The sequence below is a fragment of the Chlorocebus sabaeus genome, chromosome 6 (genome assembly GCF_047675955.1).
Source record: "Chlorocebus sabaeus isolate Y175 chromosome 6, mChlSab1.0.hap1, whole genome shotgun sequence".
Taxonomy (NCBI): Eukaryota; Metazoa; Chordata; class Mammalia; order Primates; family Cercopithecidae; genus Chlorocebus; species Chlorocebus sabaeus.
The window spans coordinates 59224301-59245198 of NC_132909.1; positions in this window are offsets into that span (position 1 = coordinate 59224301).

Sequence of the window (20898 nt, forward strand, 5' to 3'; positions counted from 1 at the left end):
GAGCGCGCCAGGGAGGGGGCGCGCCGCGCCCGCCCCCCCGGCCCGCAGGACCCTCCCCTCGGCCCGCCCTCCCCCCGGTCCCGCGCGCCGCCCGCGCCTCAGGCTGCTCCGCGCCGCGGCTCCGGCTGTAGCGGCTCTGGCTGCGGCTCCATCCCCGGCCCGGCCCCCGCGAGGGGAGGCCCGGGGAACGGCGGCGGCGGCGGCGGTTGCAGGTCGAGGGGCCCCGGCCGGGCTCGCTGCGGAGCGAGCGGATCCACCTTCGCCGCTGCGCGCGCGCACACACACGCGCACACACACACTCGCGCGCAGGCGACTCGGGGACACCGGCGGGCCGGGCCTCCTCGACTCAGCCACGGACACATACACACCACACACGGACACGCGCAGAGATCCCCACGCGCGGCGCCTACAGCGTGTGACGGACACACAGCCCGTGGGTGTCCGCTGGGCACACGGGAACCCACGCTTGAAGCCGGTGAGGCATCTGGGACACACACCTTCTGCAGGAGGCCGACACAGACGCACACTCGCAGCCTGTGGGGCTGACACCCCGAGATCACACCGACGCACAGTCCCAGAAAGACACCCAGACCTCAGAGGGACCCACGCGCCGACCCCCAGGACCCCTCCCCCAGCCGCCCTGGCCGGTGACTGCAGGTGTCCGGGGGACACGCGGCTACACACACGCACAGCAGGGAAACGGGACAGACGGGGACACAGACAGAGACTCCGACACCGAGGGCGACAGACCTGGGGGCGGGGGTCCCCTGGGGGTCCCGCAGGGGCTCCAGGCGGGGGGCGGCAGGGGAGTGCTCGCAGCGGCCCCCGTAGGAAGTGGGGGCAGCGGGCGCCCCCTCCCCCGGTCAGGATTAATGACGAGGCCTCCGCAGCGGGGGAGGGGCCGGGCCGAGGTGGGTCAGCGCCCCCGCCCCTGCCGCGCGAGTCGCTGCGGGTTGGGACCGCCTGCCGCAGCGCCCCCCCAAGCGCTCTCCCGCAGTCCCCCTCCTCTGACAGCCGCAGAGTAGGCACCGCCCCCTCCCCCCCACCGGCTCTGCGTCTGGCGCAGCTGGGGGAGGTTGCAGGGGGTGACTGGTGAAAGGGGTTCTGTTATGGTCCTTCTGTCTGTCTTTCCCCAGTTCCCCCCCACACACACCCACACTGAGGATACAGGATTTCAGGGACCCCTTTGGGGGAGTGGTTCCCTGCTCCCCCAGGGAGGACGCCCAGGGTGAGGGTGGGAGTAGGTGGCACCCCAGGAGGAGGATCAGGCCCCGGAGCGCCCCTCCGGAGCGATGGCTGAGTCTGGGGGTTCTGGAAGTTGAGTCTGGCACTCTGGGAGCTGAGCAGTTCTAGGCGACGGTGATGCCAGCAGCTCTGCCCACATGGTAGGTGCTCAGTAAGTGTTGTCTACGCGAAGGATGTCTCAGCCAGCCCTGAGGCATTTACCCTGTGCCCTCATCTTCAGACGCTGAGGCTTTCCCATTTCATTTCTGCCGTCTTCACCCCATAGTTCAGAAGGAACCAATGAGGCCCAGAGAGGGGTCAACCTGGGGTCAACCAGCAGGGACCCTAATACTTTATCCAGGGGTGTGGCAGGTACCAAGGTTCTGCAGGCCCCCATCCCTCCCGCAAACCTGAGGCAGGACCGGCAAGGGAAGGGTTAGTGGGTTGGAGACCCTCCCTCTTCCCTCCTACTCCCGCCCGTCCCTAATCGGCCTCTACTAATCCTCAGCTTGAATTCTCACTCCCTCCCCTGCCTCGGGGAATTAGGTACCTGCGGGTGAGGAGCGGAGAGGAGGGATGGATTGATAGCAGCCAGGAAGTAATGAGGCGTGTAGAGACAGAGCACTGATGCAGTGCCTCTCACCCATCATTTTCCCTACGAAGTCACCCCTGCACCTGCCCGGCATTGCGTGAAGTGCTTGACATGAACCTACTCACTTACCCCTCACCACAGCCCTCGGAAGTGGGTGCTATTACCATCAAGCCCATTTTACAGATGAGGAAACTGCATCTCAGAGAGGTTTCGACACTTGCCTGAGGTTACCGAGTTGAGAAGTGGTGATGGTCGGGAGCATCTAATTTTAGCATCTTTTGTGATCTCCATGGGCTTAGAATCTCCCAGATTATCAAGTCCTGGTTCCTTTTTACTTCACACTTCTTCCCTCAATCTGTCTATTTCCTCTCACATTTTATAACAAGCAGAGAGAAGAAACCAGCTTGCGCTTTCAACACTTTGCTGGAAATTCCCCTAGGCTACATATCTAAGTGCACTGCTTGCAAATTCTGCTTTCTGCATAACTGTAGGCTACAACACAGCTAAATTTCTGCCCCTCCACATGAAGGGACCCCCTCTTTTTCATAGGGGCCAACTTGATGTTCTACTCTAGAACATTCCCCAGGGACAGCGTGATGAGCAAACATATTGAAAAGGTTCAGCCTTACAGAGACCAAAGAAAGGTGGAAAAACAATAAGAAGAATCTATCATGTTTTGGCACTCCTCAAAGTCACTGCAGATTTGTAAATGGATAAAACCGGTGCTGGTGAGGATGTGTTGAAACAGGCAGTTTCATCAGTGCTTGAATGGGTGTATGAATTGTAAAAGCAGTTTGACTTGTGTGGCACAGGCCTAAGACAGGCTCAGATTTTACGGTCTAAATTTTGGGAGCTTATTCTAAATTTGAGAAAACATATATATGGGCCAGGCTCAGTGGCTCACCTGTAACCCCCGTGCTTTGGAAGGCAGAGGTGGGAGGGTCACTTGAGGCTAGGAGTTTGAGACCAGCCTGGGCAACATAGTGAGAACTTATCTCTACAAAAAATTTTTAAAAATTAGCTGGGCATGGTGGCACACACCTGTAGTCCCAGTTACGTGGGAGACTGAGGTGGGTGGATTGCTTGAGCCTTGAGATTGAGGCTGCAATGAGCTGTGATCACGCCACTGCACTCCAGCCTGGGCGACAGAGTGAGATCCTGTCTCAAAAAACCAACAGGGGCTGGGTGTAGTGGCTCACGCCTGTAATCCCAGCACTTTGCGAGGCCGAGGTGGGTGAATCACTTGAGGTCAGGAGTTCGAGACCAGGCTGGCCAATGTGGCTAAATCCCTTCACTTTGAAAAATACAAAAATTAGCCAGGTGTGGTGGCAGGCGCCCATAGTCCCAGCTACTCGGGAGGTTGAGGCAGGAGAATCGCTTAAATCCAGGAGGCAGAGGTTGCAGTGAGCTGAGAGCACACCACTGCACTCCAGCCTGGGTAACAGAATGAGACTCTTTCTCAAAATAAAGAAATAAAATAAACTAGATAGGCCGGGCGCGGTGGCTCACGCTTGTAATCCCGGCACTTTGGGAGGCCGAGGTGGGCGGATCACGAGGTCAGGAGATCGAGACCATCCTGGCTAACACGGTGAAACCCCATCTCTATTAAAAATACAAAAAATTAGCCGGTCATGGTGGCAGGGACCTGTAGTCCCAGCTATACTTGGGAGGCTGAGCCAGGAGAATGGCGTGAACCCGGGAGGTGGAGCTCGCGGGTGAGCTGAGATCGTGCCACAGCACTCCAGCCTGGGCGACAGAGTGAGACTCCACCTCAAAAAAATAAAATAAAATAAAATAAAATAAAATAAAAATAAACTAGATAAAAATCCCAACAAACCCAAAACCAACCAAACAAATAAGAACAAAAAACAAAAAAGAAAAGGTATGTATGCCCCTAAAAATGTTTGTTGCCATATAGTCATGAAAATTGGTATAAAAATACCTTGTCTGTTGGTCGGGTGCGGTGGCTCACGCCTATAATCCCAGCACTTTGGGAGGCCGAGGCAGGCAGATCACAAGGTCAGGAGATCGAGACCATCCTGGCTAACACGGTGAAACCCTGTCTCTACTAAAACTACAAAAAAATTAGCTGGGTGTGGTGGTGGGTGCCTGTAGTCCCAGCTACCCGGGAGGCTGAGGCAGGAGAATGGCATGAACCCAGGAGGCAGGGCTTGCAGTGAGCCAAGATCACACCACTGCACTCCAGCCTGGGTGACAGAGCGAAACTCTGTCTCCAAAACAAAACAAAACAAAACAGAAAAACCTTGTTTGTCATTATCACCCCATAGATCTTTTCAGACTTTTTTTCCTAATCACCCCACATGAAAATTTAGTAGCATAGATGTCCTGTATATTTGCTTATATACTATATGTATATCTGTGTTTTGCTGTGTTTTGTACATTAAAAGAGTAAGATTTTTTCACACCCCCCTGCCAAGAACCAATTTTGCCTTTAAAGAAAAGGAAAACCTTCCGATGGCATCTCATACAGTCTTTTAAAAAGAATCAAGTTCCTTACTTAGAAGGGTGAGGCAGGAGGATCATTTGAGGCCAGGAGTTTGAAACCAGCCTGGGCAACATAGTGAGACCCCCACTCCCCCATCTCTTAAAAAAAAGAATGAAATTCCAATAAGAAAAATACAATCACTCAAAAGAAAAATGTGCAGGCTGGGCACAGTGGCTTATGCCTGCAATCCCAGCACTTTGGGAGGCTGAGGCAGGCAGATCACGAGGTCAGGACATCAAGACCATCCTGGCTAACACAGTGAAACCCTGTCTCTACTAAAAAATACAAAAAATTAACCAGGCATAGTGGCGGGTGCCTATAGTCCCAGCTACTCGAGAGGCTGAGGCAGGAGAATGGCGTGAACCCGGGAGGTGGAGCTTGCAGTGTGCAGAGATCGTGCCACTGCACTCCAGCCTGGGCAACAGAGCGAGACTCTGTCTCAAAAAAATTAAAAAAAAAAAAAAATGTGCAAAGCCTGAGAAGGCATTTTACAAAAGAGGAAACACAAGCATCTGACAAATACATGAAGAGATGTCCAACGTTGTTAGGAATCCAGGACATGTATGATAAAGTCACAGGCCCCATTTTACTCCCATTTCACTGCCCGTTAGTTTAAAATGTCCAACAATACCGAGTGTTAGAAGCCACGGGTACACAAAGCTCTTCCACACTGCAGTCTTTCTGCAAAACAGACTGACATTAGCCACCACACTGAACATACATGTGCCAAATAACATAGCCTTTGCTCTCCTAGATAAATATCCACGGGAAACATGACCCAGGATATTCATGACTGTGCTATGCAAAAGGCAAAAACGGCCGGGCACAGTAGCTCCTGCCTATAATACTAGCACTTTGGGAGGATGCGGCAGGCAGATAACTTGAGGTCAAGAGTTCAAAACCAGGCTGGCCAACCTGGCAAAACCCTGTCTCTATTAAAAGTGCAAAAAAGAGGCCAGGCGCGGTGGCTCAAGCCTGTAATCCCAGCACTTTGGGAGGCCGAGACGGGCAGATCACGAGGTCAGATCGAGAGCATCCTAGCTAACACGGTGAAACCCCGTCTCTACTAAAAAAAATACAAAAAACTAGCCAGGCGAGGTGGCGGACACCTGTAGTCACAGCTACCCGGGAGGCTGAGGTAGGAGAATGGCGTGAACCCGGGAGGCGGAGCTTGCAGTGAGCTGAGATCCGGCCACTGTACTCCAGCCTGGGCGACAGAGCAAGACTCCATCTAAAAAAAAAAAAAAACAAAAAAAACAAAAAACGAAAAAAAGTGCAAAAAAGAAATTAGCTGGCATGGTGGCAGGTGCCTGTAATCCCAGCTACTTGGGAGGCTGAGGCTGGAGAATCTCTTAAACCTTGGAGGCAGAGATTGCAGTGAGCTGAGATTGTGCCACTGCGCTCCACCCTGGGCAACAGAGTGAGACTCTGTCTTAAATAAATAAATAACCTAATGCAGAGGCCTGGAGTCCTACCTATTCAGGAGGCCGAGGCAGGAGGATCACCTGAGCCCAGGAGTTCCAGATTATAGTGTGCTATGATCATGGCTATGAATACTGCTGCACTCTAGCCTAGGCAAAAACAACATAATTTTCAGAAATCTCATGTATGTATTATATATTATATGTACATATATAATAATTATTATTATTACTTTTTGAGATAAGGTCTTATTCTGTCTCCCAAGCTGGAGTGCAGTGGCATGATCATGGCTCACTGCAGCCTCCAACTCCTGGGCTCAAGCGATCCTCCCACCTCAGCCTCCTGAGCAGCTGGGACTACAGGCATGCACCACCACACCCAGCTAATATTTGTATTTTTAGTAGAGATGGTGTGTCACCATGTTGCCCAGGCTGGTCTCAAACTCCTGGGCTCAAGTAACTCACCCGTCTCAACCTCTCAGAGTACTGGGATGACAGGCGTGAGCCACCGCGCCCAGCAAGAACTTTTGTCCCCCTTTGACAGAGTGATTTGGCTCCTGGGTCTCCACTGTAGGGAAGGAGACAGGCGTCTCAGGGCATTGACAGGAGCTGTCCAGCCTGAGTTCATATCCTGGGCAAGTCACCTCAACCTACAGAACCTCCGTTTTCCCATCTGCAAAATGGGGAGTTTATGGGAGTTGGAGAGAGCATGAAATAAGTTGATATTTGCCGGGCGCGGTGGCTCAAGCCTGTAATCCCAGCACTTTGGGAGGCCGAGACGGGCAGATCACGAGGTCAGGAGATCGAGACCATCCTGGCTAACATGGTGAAACCCCGTCTCTACTAAAAATACAAAAAACTAGCCGGGCAAGGTGGCGGGCGCCTGTGGTCCCAGCTACTCGGGAGGCTGAGGCAGGAGAATGGCGTGAACCCGGGAGGCGGAGCTTGCAGTGAGCTGAGATCCGGCCACTGCACTCCAGTCTGGGCGACAGAGGGAGACTCCGTCTCAAAAAAAAAAAAAAAAAGAAATAAGTTGATATTTGCAAAGTGCCCAGAGATAGGACTTAACACATAGTGAATGATGTAAAAGTGATTGTTACGTAAAAGCAAATCTAGCTTAAAACGCGAGGCTGTTCCTGCAGCTCCATCTTAGCAACTGGGAACAGCTTAAGTGTCCAGCAGTAGGGGACTGTGGGGGACATTTGACGAGATGGCACAGTGAGGCTTCCAAAAATTGTCAGTGGTCTGGGAGACATAATGATGATGGGATGTTTATAGGGGACAACATATGATCTAATTTTTGTATGAACCATATATAATTTTTTTACCTTTGTGCATTTCTTTTTTGACACAGGGTCTTGGTCTGTCACCGACTGAAGTGCAGCGAGGCATTAATAGTTCACTACAGTGTTGTCTTCCTGGGCTCAAGGGATCCTCCTACCTCAGCCTCCTGACCAGCTGGGGCTACAGGAGTGCACCACCACGTCTGGCTAATTTTTTAAAAATTTTTTTGTAGAGGTGGGATTTGTTCTGTGGCCCAAGGTGATCTTGAACTCCAGGGCTCAAATGATCCTCTTGTCTTGGCTTCCCAAAGTGTTGGGTTTACAGGCATGAGCCACCTCGCCCAACCTGAAACACACTTTTTATTTTTTTGAGATGGAGTCTTGCTCTGTCGCCCAGGCTGGAGTGCAGCGGCACGATCTCAGCTCACAGAAACCTCTGCCTCGTGGGTTCAAGTGATTCTCCTTCCTCAGCCTCCTGAGTAGCTGGGATTACAGGCACGCACCACCACACCTGGCTAATTTTTGTATTTTTAGTAGAGATTAAAATGGGTTTTGCCATGTTGGCCAGGCTGGTCTCAAACTCCTGACCTCAAGTGATCTGCCCTCCTCAGGCTCCCAAAGTGCTGGGATTACAGGCTTGAACCACCATGCCCGACCTGAAACACATTTTGAATAACAATACCAGCACATTTTGTGCCCAGCATTGTTCAAAGTGCTCACGATACATTAACTCAGGGGTGTGCAAACTTTTTCTGTAAAGAGCCAAAGAGTAAATATTTTCATCTTTGCAGGACATAGCATCCCCATTGCACCTGCTCAGGTGTGCCCTAGTGCACAAAAGCTACCATAGATGGCATGGCCATGAATAAACGTGGCTATGTGCCAATAAAACTTTACACACACTGAAATGTGAATCACATGTACTTTTCACGTGTCACAAATTGTTCTTTTGACTCCTTTCAACCACTAAACAATGTAAAAAACCAAAACCCAGCAGGCTGGATCATAGTTGTAATTTTAGCACTTTGGGAGGTTGAAACAGGAGGATCGCTAGAGCCCAGGAGTTTGAGACCAGCTTGGGCAACCTAGAGAGATCCCATCTTCACAAAAATTTTTTAAGAATTAGCTGGCCGGGCGCAGTGGCTCACGCCTGTAATCCCAGCACTTTGGGAGGCCGAGGCGGGCGGATCACAAGGTCAGGAGATCGAGACCATGGTGAAACCCTGTCTCTACTAAAAAATAGAAAAAAATTAGCCGGGCGCAGTGGCGGGCGCCTGTAGTGCCAGCTACTCGGGAGGCTGAGGCAGGAGAATGGCGTGAACCCGGGAGGCGGAGCTTGCAGTGAGCTGAGATTGCGTCACTACACTCCAGCCTGGGCGACAGAGCGAGACTCCGTCTCAAAAAAAAAAAAAAAAAAAAGAATTAGCTGTGGGTGTGGAGCGCACCTGTAGTCCCAGCTACTCGGAAGGCTGAGGAGGGAGGATCACTTGAGCCCAGGGAGGCTGAGGCTCCAGTGAGCTATGGTGACACCACTACACTCCAGCCTGGGCCACAGAGGCAGAACTCATCTTAAAAAGAGTAAAAACTTTTAGAGGCCAAGAAGGGCAGATCACTTGAGGTCAGGAGTTTGAGACCAGCCTGGCCAACATGGTGAAACCTCATCTCTACTAAAAATACAAAAACTAGGCCAAGGCAGGCAGATGACTTGAGGCCAGGAGTTTGAGACCAGCCTGGCCAACATGGGAAAATCTCATCTCTACCAAAAAATATTTATTTACTTATTTTTTTGAGATGGAGTCTCACTCTGTTGCCCAGCCTGGAGTGCAGTGGCATGAGCTCGGCTCACTGCAGCCTCCACCTCCAGGGCTCAAGCGATTCTCCTGCCTCAGTCTCTCAAATAGCTGGGATTATAAGCGCGTGCCACCACAGTGGGCTCATTTTTGTATTTTTAGTAGAGACAGGGTTTCACCATGTTGGCCAGGCTGGTCTTGAACTCCTGACCTTATGATTCACCCACCTCGGCCTCTCAAAGTGCTAGGATTACAGGCGTGAGCCACTATGCCTGACCAAAACTGCAATTACTTTGGCACCAACCTAATAGTATCATTCCCAGTCTACAGATGAGGAAGTTGAGGCACAGAGAAGTTGAGGCACTTTCTCAATGCCACATAGCCAACGTTAAGTCTGGGATTTGAATTTGGGCAAGTTGACTCACAAAGACCATCTTCAGGTCCAATGGCTCTACCTTCTATCTCTTAGCAGCAAAAAAGGGCAGGAAAAGAAAGTGAGGGATGGCCGGGTGCAGTGGCTTATGCCTGTAATCCCAGCATTCTGGGAGGCCGAGGCGGGTGGATCACCTGAGGTCAGGAGTTCAAGACCAGCCTGGCCAACATGGTGAAACCCCGTCTCTACTAAAAACACAAAAATTAGCTGGGCATGGTGGTATGCGCCTGTAGTCCCAGCTACTTGGGAGGCTGAGGCAGGAGAATAGCTTGAACCCAGGAGGTGGAGGTTGCAGTGAGCTGAGATTGCACCACTGCTCTCCAGCCCGAGCGACAGAGCAAGATTCCGTCTCAAAAAAAAAAAAAAAAAGAAAAGAAAAGAAACTGACGGATGAGGTTCAGGAACAGGAGAAAAGAGGTTAAAATTGCAACAGTAGGCCAGGCACAGTGGCTCACACCTGTAATCCCAGCACTTTGGGAAGCCAAGGCAGGTGGATCACCTGAGGTCAGGAATTCGAGACCAGCCTGACCAACATGGTGAAACCCCCTCTCTACTAAAAAAAAAAACCCACGAAAATTAGCTGGGCGTGGTGGCACGCACTTGTAATTCCAGCTACTTGGAAGGCTGAGGCAAGAGAATTGCTTGAACTCGGGAGGCGGAGCTTGCAGTGAGCCGAGATCTGGCCACTGCACTCCAGCCTGGGCAGCACAGCGACACTCTGTTTCAAAAAAAAAAAATTGCAACAATGGCTGCGTTGGCTGTTTTTTGTTTGTTTGTTTGTTATATTTTTTCTTCTTTCTCCACACTTTTGCAAGGGACGTTATACAAATTGAGGGTGGGGTAAAGCAACCTCACAAGAAAAGCCACTGTGGCCACTTTTGCAGAATTTGCTCGGCCTTCAGACGTTTCTTCTGCAAGGCATCCTCAGTGCCCCTTGATCCTCCAGAGCCCTGAGAGGTTAACAGCAGCAGGTATGAGCCCATTTTATAGATGAGGAAATTGAGGCCCACAGGTAGGTCTGCAGCCTTAATAACAGCTTAGGTAGTCAGGCCGTGGGTTCCGGCAATTATCCCATTTCATGCACAGACAGCCCCAGGCCAGGCAGGGGAGCCCTTATTACCTCGTTGGATAGAGGAGGCGTCAGATGAAGGAAATGGGTTACCCAGTGTCACACAATGGGACCGCTGGCATGGCCGGATCTGCTAGGGTCATGCCCCCGAGAGCGGGCTCTGGCACTAGGAAGGAACCCAGGCAGCCGTGCCTTCCCTGAAAACTCATTGCTGAAGCTCCTGGAGCAAAGACTGATGACCAGGTTAGTCCAACCGGCCCCACTGTGCCTGGGGCCCCTCCGTCCCTGCGCAGCTCCACAGGCTGGGCCAGAGTTCAGACACGCATAGCCCTTTCCCCTCCCTGGTATTCTTTTCTTTTATTTTTTTTCTCTCTCTTTTGTTTTTTTTTTTTTTTTTGAGATGGAGTCTCTCTCTGTCTCCCAGGCTGGAATTGCAGCAGCGCAATCTTGGCTCACTGCAAACTCCGCCTCTGGGTTCAAGCTATTCTCCTGCCTCCTGAGTAGCTGGGATTACAGGCGCCCGCCACGATACCTGGCTAATTTTTGTACTTTTAGTAGAGACAGGGTTTCGCCATGTTGGCCAGGCTGGTCTCAAACCCCTGACCTCAAGTGATCTTCCTGCCTCGGCCTCCCAAAGTGGTGGGATGACAGGCGTGAGTCACTGCGCCCGGCCTAATTTTTAAATTTTTGTAGACATGGGGTCTTGCTATGTTGCCCAGGCTAGTCTTGAACTCCTGGCCTCAAGCGATCCTCCTGCCTTGGCCTCCCAAAATGCTGGGTTGACACTGGGTGCTGGGTGGGTGAGGCCACCTTACCCAACTGATAACTCATATTTTAACACAAACTTTCTTTTTTTTTTTTTTTGTGACGGAGTCTCGCTCTGTCGCCCAGGCTGGAGTGCAGTGGCCGGATCTCAGCTCACTGCAAGCTCCGCCTCCCGGGTTCACGCCATTCTCCTGTCTCAGCCTCCCGAGTAGCTGGGATTACAGGCGCCGCCACCACGCCCGGCTAGTTTTTTGTGTTTTTAGTAGAGACGGGGTTTCACCGTGTTAGCCAGGATGGTCTCGATCTCCTGACCTCGTGATCCGCCCCTCTCGGCCTCCCAAAGTGCTGGGATTACAGGCTTGAGCCACCGCGCCCGGCCTTAACACAAACTTTCTAAGGATAAAAGTGATTGCAGAAGATCCAGAAGGAATGAAATATCAATATTTAAATAAAGATTGATTGCACACCAGGCGCAGTGGCTCACGCCTGTAATCCTAGCACTTTGGGAGGCCGAGATGGGCAGATCACAAGGTCAGGAGATCGAGTCCATCCTGGCTAACACGGTGAAACCCCGTCTCTACTAAAAATACAAAAAAACTAGCCAGGCGAGGTGGCGGGCGCCTGAAGTCCCAGCTACTCGGGAGGCTGAGGCAGGAGAATGGCGTGAACCTGGGAGGCGGAGCTTGCAGTGAGCCGAGATTGTGCCACTGCACTCCAGCCTGGGCGACAGGGCGAGACTCTGTCTCAAAAAAAAAAAAAAAAAAAAAAAATAAAGAAGAAAAAACAAACAAACAAAAAGATCGATTACGTATTACTGATTTTGGGGTTTATTTTGGCCTTAGGCTGCAACACGACTCTTCTTGGCCCTGTAGGTCCATGGGGCTTGAAGTCCAGATCCCAGGTGGTGGCTGGAAGGAGACTGAGGTAGACGAGAAAGGCATCCCAGGAGGAGAGGACGGCCAAGCTAGGGTCTGGAGGTAGAAAGCCTGTCGAGCCACTCGTGGGAGAGGTGGCAGCTGCCAGCTGCGGGCCGTGAAGGCCGCATCTGATGCCCTTTGAGCGGGCCACCCCCTTTCCGCTTTTGCAAAATGCTGGGAAGGGGGTGGAAGAGCCTCTGTCCTCTCTTCCCGCCCAGAGTGTGATTTTTCAGGGTGAGCCCAGCCTCGGCTTGGCTCCAGTTCCTTCTTCCTGCCGACAGCTCTCTCTCTCCTCCTTTTGATTCTGTTGTGGAGTTGGGGAGGGGGGGTGAGGATGAAGGGAAGACAAAAAAAGCACTCCGTCTCCTTCTTCCCCCACCGCTCCGGGAGGAATTTGACATGGCAATGGGCCCGGTCCTCGCCCTCCCCGGAGCTGCCCTCGCCAGCTATGACGTGGCCGCTCCGGGGATCTTCCGAGGATGGCACCGGCTTCCCAGCCCCAGGCACAGGGGCATGGAGGGGGGCTCCCTGCCTCAGTTTCCTCACTGGGAGGGCAGCAGGACTGCTCCAGAGACCCTGGGTCCTCTCAGACTCGGCTCGGCCCCCATCCCCACCGCCTGTGACCATCTGTTCATCGTTGAAAACCTCGCGGAGTTTTGGGGTTTTGCTGGTGGCGAGTCCAGAGCTAAAGGCGGGGACCCTGGGCCAGAAATAGGGAAAGAGGGGGCTCACCGGGGCCTTGCCTACCACCCCCACCAAGATGGTCTGAGCTGGGTTTACAGGCTGAGTGGGAGGTCGGGACCCCGTGGCATTTCTGCACCCACCCACATAGACCCATCCCCACCATCTCCAGGGAAGCCATCCCACAGGACAGCCCTTGGCCAGAACCGAGCTCAGGCAACCTTGTGGCATGAAGTTCCCCCTACACAGGTGTGGCCACTGCCGGGCTTACAACCCCTCCTCTGATTGAAGAAGAAAATCACCGAGACTCCTGCTAGGCTGCCGGTGTGATGAGGGGCTGAAGGCTGCTGGAGGTGGCTGGTCCTACCTGCTCTTCCCTCTCCCACCCAAAGGACCTCTGGGGCTCCCCCAGGGCTGGGGAGGGTGGCTAGAGTGGGAGAAGGAGGGCAAAAAGGGGGACAGGGACTGATCTGGAACACGGAGGGGATAAGGATAATAACAACCGCCTCTCAACAACTCATGTACCCACATTTATTGGGCACCCGCTGTGTGCCAGGCCCTGTTCTGGGTTCTGAGGTTACTGCTACTAAGAACAAAACAAAGTTCTTGCCCTCATGGTTCTGATAATCAGATGGGGGCACAGGCAGTGACCAGGACACAGAGGGAAAGTGGACAGCATGCTGCGAGTCCTACTGAGGAAAAGGAGGCCAGGAAAAGAGGGAGGCGGGTGGAGCAGGCTTAAGGGTGCAATTTTTTTTTTTTTTTTTTTTTTTTAAGACAGAGTCTCGTTCTCTCACCCAGGCTGCTGGAGCACAATGGTGCAATGTCAGTTCACTGTAACCTCCGCCTCCTGGGTTTAAGCAATTCTGCCTCAGCCTCCCAAGTAGCTGGATTATAGGCCCCCGCCACCACACCCGGCTAATTTTTTGTGGTTTTTTTTTTTTTTTTTTTTTTTTTTGAGACGGAGTCTGGCTCTGTCGCCCAGGCTGGAGTGCGGTGGCCGGATCTCAGCTCACTGCAAGCTCCCGGGTTTACGCCATTCTCCTGGCTCAGCCTCCCGAGTAGCCGGGACTACAGGCGCCTATCACCTCGCCCGGCTAGTTTTTTTGTATTTTTTTTAGTAGAGACGGGGTTTCACCGCGTTAGCCAGGATGGTCTCGATCTCCTGACCTCGTGATCCGCCCGTCTCGGCCTCCCAAAGTGCTGGGATTACAGGCTTGAGCCACCGCGCCCGGCCTATTTTTTGTGTTTTTAGTAGAGACGGGGTTTCGCCATGTTGGCCAGGCTGGCCTCAAACTCCTGACCTCAGGTGCTCCATCCCCCTCAGCCTCCCAAAGTGTTGGGATTACAGGCGTGAACTACCATGCCCGCCACGGGTGCAATTTTGAGAAGCTGAGAATTGAAGGAGGCAAGGGAGAAGCCATGGGGAGCGTGGGGGGAAGAGCGTTCCAGGTCTGTGCAAAGGCCCTGGGACAGGCTGATGCCTGGCGTGGAGGAACAGCGAGGAGGCCTGTGTGGCTGGAGCACAGTGAGCGACAGGGAGTAAGCGGGGAGGGGAGGGCAGGGAGGGGACAGAACAGGTTGTGCCGGGCTTCCTAGGCTACAAGGAGGACTTGGGCTTTGATCCTGATGGAGGTGGGAGCCATGGAGGGCTGCGGGCAGAGGAGGGTTGGACCCTGACTCAGGTGCTCACAGGCACCCTCTGGCTGCTTCAGGTAGGACAGGCCTTGCAGGGGTGAGGGTGGGAGTGGGAGCATCCGGGCCGAGGGGATGTCACAGGCCCAGGTGGGCTATGACGGGGCTGGACCTTGGTGGGAGCCATGTTCCTGCCGTGTGCCGGCCACTGTGCGGGGTCCTTCCCTCCCCTCGGCATCGGGCCCCCAGGTAGGCATTCTCACTCCCCTGTTTGACGGATGAGGAGACTGAGGCTCAGAGAGGGAAAGGATCTGGCTCCAGTCCCACATCACATATCTCCACTGCCTAAAGCCCTCCATGGCTCCTCACCGTCCTCCAGGCAACAGAGTCCTCCCTGAGGGCCACAAAGCCCTGCCTGACCTTCCCTGTCCCTCCCTGCCCTCACCTCCTCCCTCTCTCCCTCTCCTCCCTCCGCTGCAGCCACAGGGCCTCCTTGCTGTTCCTCCAACACATCAGGTGCCGTCCTGCCCCAGGCTGCTTGCATGGGCTGTTCCCTCTGCCTGGAAGGCCCTTCCTCCAAGGTGGCTGTTACTCTACATTCTACATCCGCCTTGTTCATCTTCACATCCTCAGTGACTAGCACATAACAGAGGCTCAATAAATTGTTTTTGGTTTTGTTTTTTTGTTTTTTTGCTTTTGAGACGGAGTCTCACTCTGTCGCCCAGGCTGGAGTGCAGTGGCGCAATCTCGGCTCACTGCAAGTTCTGCCTCCTAGGTTCATGCCATTCTCCTGCCTCAGCCTCCTGAGTAGCTGGGACTACAGGTGCCCGCCACCATGCCCGGCTAATTTTTTTTGTATTTTTAGTAGAGATGGGGTTTCACCGTGTTAGCCAGGATGGTCTCGATGTCCTGACCTCGTGATCCGCCTGCTTCGGCCTCCCAAAGTGCTAGGATTACAGGCATGAGCCACCGCGCCAGGCCTCAATAAATGTTAAATGAGGCCGGTCGTGGTGGCTTACACCCATAATTCCAGCGCTTTGGGAATTTGAGGCCAAGGTGAGAATTCCACTTGAGGCCAGGAGTTTGAGACCAGCCTGGGCAACATAGCGAGACCCCTGTCTCTGTTTAATAAATAAATACATAAAGGGATAATAAGTGGCATCGAAATGTTAAGGAGAATCCTGGCTCTGGTTAGTTGGTAACAGTCTGGGGGCACACCTCTGAGAAGGTTGCTCTCCCAGATCGACCCTCAGTGCCCACGCATCAGGAAGCATCAGCTGACCTGCGTCTGCAACCAACAGAGTGAAGAAGAAATTTTAGGATCAAAGCCGTTTCATGGGGCCAATGGACTTCACTTGGGGGGCGTGGCCTTCCTCACTGGGACATTCTCATTGGCCAGGACATATGCAGCCATCTTCTGATAGGCCACACAGCAAGGAAGCCGTGTCTGATTGGGCCCTGCTTTCCGGTAGCCGTCCCACGCCTGGGGTTCCACCGGTTGTCCCGGTGCTCAGGTGTGAGTTGCATTTTTCTTTCCTGGCGGTGCCCGCGGGGCTGAGGCCGTGGCAACTGCTCAGGCTTGCCGGCATGCCGCCCTCAGATTTTGCAACAGTGGCATGTCCTGAGCCCCTGCTGGCAGTCCCTGGAACCCTGGCATGGCCAGAGCTATTGGCCTCCACCCCTGCTTGGCTGTGCCCGGAGTCATGCCCAGCGCAGGAGCTAGCTCCACCCCACTGTGCTGTGTGACCCTGCACTAGACCTGCCCCTCTCTGAGCCTTTATTCTGTTCTGCTAAACGAGAACTTTGAACAGTCACCACCACGCTGGGCAGTGATTCTCAGCGGGGTAATTCTGCCCCCCAGGGGACACTTGGTAATGTCTGGGGACATATTTGGTTGTTATGACTGGGACAGGGGCGGGTGGGTGGGCGGGGGGAGTTGCTGCTAGCATGCAGTAGGTGGAGGCAGGGATGTTACGCAACCTCCCGCCATGCACAGCACATTCCCCAGCACACACATGCCATGCCGATCTGGCTCAGATGTCCACAGTGCTGAGAACCCAGCTGCAGAAAGCTAGCAGCTTTGGAAACGGGAAGACATCATGCCCATGGAAGGAGCTGCGTCATTATTTTTGTTATTTACTCAACATACATTTATTCACTTGCTACAATGGGCCAGTCCTTTAGAGGGCTGGCTTTTTATTACATTTTTTTAATGTTTTAATTTTAATATTTATTTATTTATTTATTTATTTATTTATTTATTTATTTGAGACAGAGTCTCACTCTGTCGCCCAGGGTGGAGTGCAGTGGCATGATCTCGGCTTGCTGCAACCTCTGCCTCCTGGGTTCAAACAATCCTCCTACCTCAGCCTCCTGAGTAGCTGGGATTACAGGCTAATTTTTGTCTTTTTAGTAGAGATGAGGTTTTGCCATGTTGGCCAGGCTGTCTTGAACTCCTGACCTCAGGTGATCTGCCCGCCTCGGCCTCCCAAAGTGCTGGAATTACAGGTGTGAGCCACCGCGCCTGGCCTGTTTTAGAGACAGGGTTTCACTCTCTTGCCCTGGCTGGAGTGCAGTGGTGCAATCATGGCTCACTTCAGCCTTGAACTCCTGGGTTCAAGACATCCTCCCGACTCAGCCTCCCAAGGAGCTAGGAGTGCAGGAATGCACCACCCGCCTAACTAATTTTTTAATTTTTGTACAGACAGGATTTTGCTCTGTCACCTGGGCTGGAGTGTAGTGATGCGATCATAGCTTCCTACAGCCTCAAATTCATGGGCTCAAGTGATCCTCCCACCTCAGTGTCCTGAGTATAGGGCAGGCTTCATTTAACCTCATGGCCCGGTGCGGTGACCATGCCGGTAATCCTAGCACTTTGGGAGGCCAAGGCGGGTGGATCACCTGAGGTCAGGAGTTCGATACCAACCTGGCCAACAAGGTGAAACCCCGTCTCTACTAAAAATACAAAAATTAGCTGGGTGCAGTGGCGGGTTCCTGTCGTACCAGCTACTTGGGAGGCTGAGGCAGGAAAATAGCTTGAACCCAGGAGGCAGAGATTACAGTGACCCAAGATCATGCCACTGCACTCCAGCCTGGGTGACAGAGTGAGACTCTTGTTTTGAAATAAATAAATAAATAAATAAATAAATAAATAAATAAATATCCTCGTTACAGTGTTGGGAGATGAGGACAATGACAGGTTTATTGTGCACCTACCATGTGCCAGGCACTTTCACAGATGAGTCCAATCTTATGACTCCTGACATAGCCACTTCTCACCCCATTTTACAGATATGTAAACTGAGGCACCAGCTCACAGTCGCACATTGAGTCCAAGGCCAACTGAGGCTCCCTCTACTTCAGTGTCTCTGTCCTGCCCCTGGGCTCTCTGTCCTCTGCCTGGCAACCCCTGTACCCACCTCTCCAGGTTGCCCTGGGTTCGACAAGAGGGCATGGTAGGCGCCTGATCAGTGCGTCTGGATTGGATGCAGGGATAGCCTCCTTGGTTCAGCCCCCCATGGCTCGCCTGGATTGATTATCCTTGCCACCTCTTCACACACAGCCCCCAAAGACAGTGTTCTTTGTTTTTTTTTTTTTTTTTTGAGACGGAGTCTCACCCTGTCGCCCAGGCTGGAGTGAGTGGCGCAATCTCGGCTCTCTGCAAGCTCCACCTCCCGGGTTCACGCCATTCTCCTGCCTCAGCCTCCCCAGCAAGTGGGACTACAGGTGCCCGCCACCACACCTGGCTAATTTTTTGTATTTTTAGTAGAGATGAGGTTGCACCACGTTAGCCAGGATGGTCTCGATCTCCTGACCTCGTGATCCGCCCGCCTCGGCCTCCCAAAGTGCTGGGATTACAGGCATGAGCCACCGTGCCTGGCCTGTCCCATTTTACAGATAGGGAAACTGAGGCTGAGAAAGGCAGGGGTCTGTCCCAGGGATCCATGGCCACATGCAACACGCAGGCTTCTAGGTCCCCTCACACTCGCACCCAGGCCGTGCAGGGCACCGTGGTGGGACTCACATCCCAAGTGTGGAGGCTGCTGCTTCTGTTTCTGCTGATTCAAGCCCCCAACCCCTCCTGCAGCCCTCCCAGGAGGTGGGGCTTGCTCAGGATGTGGTTCAGGGTCTGTTTGGGCTCACCCCTAGAACCCTCCCTTTCAATCTTCCGCACAGGTAGGGAGGAGAAGCCCAGCAGAAAGAGGGATGAGGCATAGACAGCTGGTCACACTTCCTGGGTTTGGCGATCCATGGGGCAGGACAGCTACCCAGTGTTTCTCCCTCACTGGACACGTTATATGTTCTTAAAAGTGAAGCACTTTGGGAGGCCAAGGCGGGAAGATCACCCGAGGTCAGGAGTTTGAGACCAGCCTGGCCAACATGGCGAAACTCTGTCTCTATTAAAAATACAAAAATTAGCCGGGCGTGGTGGTGGGTGCCTGTAATCCCAGCTACCTGGGGGGCTGAGGCAGGAGAGTCGCTTGAACCTGGGAGGGGGAGGTTGCAGCGAGCTGAGATCACGCCACTGCACTCCAGCCTGGGTGACAGAGCAAGACTCTGTCTCAAAAAAAAAAAAAAAAAAGACACAGAGCAATGAGCAGGTGGATGATGGCCCCTGTGGAGTAGACAGGGAAACTGAGGCTCAGCCCTTTGCCCATGGGCCTTGGGGCTCCAGGCCGGGAAGCTGGTGCCCTGAGTTCTCTGAAACCCTCTGGATACTGTGGAAAGAGCTGGACTTTGGAGGCTGGCTGAGCTGGTCCTGGTTTTCCCGCTGGTGTGCTATGCAGCTTTGGATGAAGACGTGGAACCAAGCTTGGCCCTGCCCAGTAGGGGAAGGAGACCACAGAGCATGGCAGAAGAGTCTACCCCAGCCCCTCTGCCCCGTGGGCCTGGCACTGTGGGTGTGGGCACAAGCATCACCCGGCTCTCCAGAGCCTGCCCTCACACTCCAGGCCCTCATGCCCGGCCTGGCGGAGCCCCAGGGAGCCAGCCTCTGAGGTCGCAGTCACAGCCTTCCAGCATCTATCCCTCCACAGATGGAGAAACTGAGGCCTGGGGTGCTAGGCCCTCACAAGGTGGGCGATATGAAGGGTGGCGATGCTGCCTACAGGTTCTGGAGTCCTCCCGGCTGAGGGTATTTCCCCGGCCCAGCCTCTCTCACCGTATCCCATGAATGAACTTGCCCAAGCTGCTCCTGTTTTCTGAGCCTCAGTTTCTCCATCTGTCCAAGAGGAGCCACTAACATGCCTGGCAGGGGTCACGGCACGGAAGCGAGTCGCCCACGTCTGTGCAGACATGTTGTGATTTCCAGTCCTGCAGAGCCCACAGAGGGCCCATTGCCTGACCCCTCCACCCACATCCCGGCAGTCATGTCTTCAGAGGTTCAAATCTCGGCTCTGCCACTTACAGACCATGGGACCTTGGGCAGATGGCGGCCTTGCTTAATGCCTCAGTTTCCCTATCTATAAAATGGGGACAGTCATATGACTGTGACTGTCACTAAGTTTGCCCCAGAGACCTTCCCCACAGGCCCACACTCCCTTCCAGGGCAGAACTGGGGTCTCCTCTTTGCACCATTGCGGGGACACCCTCCACCCCCTACCCACAGCTTTGAAAAGTCCTGAAGAACCAGAGTCTCCCTCCCTCAAGATGAGAGGCAACTCCTGCTTTTCTCGCTCTAAAAATGGAATTCTGGCTGGGTGCGGTGGCTGGTGCTTGTAATCCCAGCACTTTGGGAGGCCAAAGCGGGTGGATAACCTGAGGCCAGGAGTTCGAGACCAGCCTGGCCAACATGGTGAAACCCCGTCTCTACTAAATATACAAAAGTTAGCCGGGCGTGGTGATGCACACCTGTAATCCCAGCTACTCAGGAGGCTGAGTCAGGAGAATTGCTTGAACCTGGGGGGCAGAGGTTGCAGTGACCCAAGATGGCACCACTGCACTCCAGCCTGGGTAACAGAGTGATACCCTGTCTCAAAATAAATAAATTAATTAATAAAATAAATTAATTAGAAAAGGGAATTCTAGCCAGGCGTGGTGGCTCACACCTGTAATCCTAACACTTTGGGAGGCTGAGGCAGGCAAATCAGTTGAGGTCAGGAGTTCAAGAACAGCCTGGCCAACATGGTGAAACCCCGTCTCTACTAAAAATACAAAAAAAAAAAAATTAGCCAGGCGTGGTGGCGCATGCCTGTAATCCCAGCTATTAGGAAGGCTGAGGCAGGAGAATTGCTTGAACTTGGGAGGCGGAGGTTGCAGTGAGCCAAGATAGTGCCACTGCACTCCAGCCTGGACAACAGAGTGAGACTCTGTCTCAGAAAAAAAAAAAAAAAAAAAAAAGGAATTCCTTGGCCTTTGCCCTTTGCCCTCTGACCTCCAGCCTCAGTTTGGGGGCAGCCAGTACACAGTCTCCCAGCCAATGGCCGAAAGAAGCAGGGTGATGGTCCTGGCAGCCCAGGGACATATCTGGATGGGGGAACTGAGGCCAGAGCTGGTGGACACTCAGGGTGGGATGGTGGAGCAGCCTAGGGTACGGGGGCCCTTCCTTGGGGAGGAAGCCCTGGGATCAGGGATGGGATGCCT